The sequence below is a fragment of the Echiichthys vipera genome, assembly GCF_963691815.1.
Source record: "Echiichthys vipera genome assembly, chromosome: 5".
Taxonomy (NCBI): Eukaryota; Metazoa; Chordata; class Actinopteri; order Perciformes; family Trachinidae; genus Echiichthys; species Echiichthys vipera.
Genome location: NC_139830.1, coordinates 1306263 through 1308762, shown reverse-complemented (window position 1 = coordinate 1308762; position 2500 = coordinate 1306263). Strand labels below are relative to the sequence as shown.

The 2500-nt window shown below is 43.0% G+C and overlaps 1 protein-coding gene across 1 annotated transcript in view; it reads right to left on the bottom strand.

The window, feature by feature from the left end:
* Positions 1–2500, bottom strand: part of LOC310947354 (P2Y purinoceptor 14-like) — a gene marked incomplete at both ends in the record, with an annotated part of 8986 nt that overhangs the window by 720 nt on the left and 5766 nt on the right. The window lies entirely within an intron of this gene.

Here is a 2500-nt window from a genome sequence, read left to right as displayed (position 1 = left end):
GACGAGAGCAGACGATCCGTGAGCAACAGTCGGAAAAAAACACGGGTATGAAGGAACTGAGTCACCGGTCGGACGCCGCTCACTGGTGTTATCTCTATCTGGACGGATCCGGTCGGACGCAGTTTCCTGTGTTTTACTGGTGCTTAAGCTGCGCGATCGCCACCGATCTGACTGTTAATGCATGGGCTTTTATTGTGAAGGACTGAAGTTTGGTCCTGGATGTTTGTACAACATTGATGGGCTTTTATTGTGAAGGACTGAAGTCTGGTCCTGGATGTTAGGACGACATTGATGGGCTTTTATTGTGAAGGACTAAAGTTTGGTCCTGGATGTTAGGACAACATTGATGGGCTCTTATTGTGAAGGACTGAAGTCTGGTCCTGGATGTTTGGACAACATTGATGGACTTTTATTGTGAAGGACTGAAGTCTGGTCCTGGATGTTTGGACAACATTGTTGGGCTTTTATTGTGAAGGACTGAAGTTTGGTCCTGGATGTTTGGACAATATTGATGGGCTCTTATTGTGAAGGACTGAAGTTTGGTCCTGGATGTTTGGACAACATTGATGGGCTTTTATTGTGAAGGACTGAAGTTTGGTCCTGGATGTTTGTACAACATTGATGGGCTTTTATTGTGAAGGATTGAAGTTTGGTCCTGGATGTTGGGACGACATTGATGGGCTTTTATTGTGAAGGACTAAAGTTTGGTCCTGGATGTTTGTACAACATTGATATGCTTTTATTGTGAAAGACTGAAGTTTGGTCCTGGATGTTTGTACAACATTGATGGGCTTTTATTGTGAAGGACTGAAGTCTGGTCCTGGATGTTAGGACGACATTGATGGGCTTTTATTGTGAAGGACTAAAGTTTGGTCCTGGATGTTAGGACAACATTGATGGGCTCTTATTGTGAAGGACTGAAGTCTGGTCCTGGATGTTTGGACAACATTGATGGGCTTTTATTGTGAAGGACTAAAGTTTGGTCCTGGATGTTTGGACAACATTGATGGGCTCTTATTGTGAAGGACTGAAGTTTGGTCCTGGATGTTTGGACGACATTGATGGGCTTTTATTGTGAAGGACTGAAGTCTGGTCCTGGATGTTAGGACGACATTGATGGGCTCTTATTGTGAAGGACTGAAGTCTGGTCCTGGATGTTAGGACGACATTGATGGGCTTTTATTGTGAAGGACTGAAGTTTGGTCCTGGATGTTTGTACAACATTGATGGGCTCTTATTGTGAAGGACTGAAGTTTGGTCCTGGATGTTTGTACAACATTGATGGGCTTTTATTGTGAAGGACTGAAGTCTGGTCCTGGATATTTGGACAATATTGATGGGCTTTTATTGTGAAGGACTAAAGTTTGGTCCTGGATGTTTGGACAACATTGATGGGCTTTTATTGTGAAGGACTGAAGTTTGGTCCTGGACGTTTGGACAACATTGATGGGCTTTTATTGTGAAGGACTGAAGTTTGGTCCTGGATGTTTGGACAACATTGATGGGCTTTTATTGTGAAGGACTGAAGCTTGGTCCTGGATGTTTGGACAACTTTGATGGGCTCTTATTGTGAAGGACTGAAGTTTGGTCCTGGATGTTTGTACAACATTGATGGGCTTTTATTGTGAAGGACTGAAGTTTGGTCCTGGATGTTTGGACAACATTGTTGGGCTTTTATTGTGAAGGACTGAAGTTTGGTCCTGGATGTTTGGACGACATTGATGGGCTTTTATTGTGAAGGACTGAAGTCTGGTCCTGGATGTTAGGACGACATTGATGGGCTCTTATTGTGAAGGACTGAAGTCTGGTCCTGGATGTTAGGACGACATTGATGGGCTTTTATTGTGAAGGACTGAAGTTTGGTCCTGGATGTTTGTACAACATTGATGGGCTTTTATTGTGAAGGACTGAAGTTTGGTCCTGGATGTTTGGACGACATTGGTGGGCTCTTATTGTGAAGGACTGAAGTTTGGTCCTGGATGTTTGTACAACATTGATGGGCTTTTATTGTGAAGGACTAAAGTTTGGTCCTGGATGTTTGGACAACATTGGTGGGCTCTTATTGTGAAGGACTGAAGTTTGGTCCTGGATGTTTGTACAACATTGATGGGCTTTTATTGTGAAGGACTAAAGTTTGGTCCTGGATGTTAGGACGACATTGATGGGCTTTTATTGTGAAGGACTAAAGTTTGGTCCTGGATGTTTGGACAACATTGATGGGCTTTTATTGTGAAGGACTAAAGTTTGGTCCTGGATGTTTGGACAACATTGATGGGCTTTTATTGTGAAGGACTAAAGTTTGGTCCTGGATGTTAGGACAACATTGATGGGCTCTTATTGTGAAGGACTGAAGTCTGGTCCTGGATGTTTGGACAATATTGATGGGCTTTTATTGTGAAGGACTAAAGTTTGGTCCTGGATGTTTGGACAACTTTGATGGGCTCTTATTGTGAAGGACTGAAGTTTGGTCCTGGATGTTTGTACAACATTGATGGGCTTT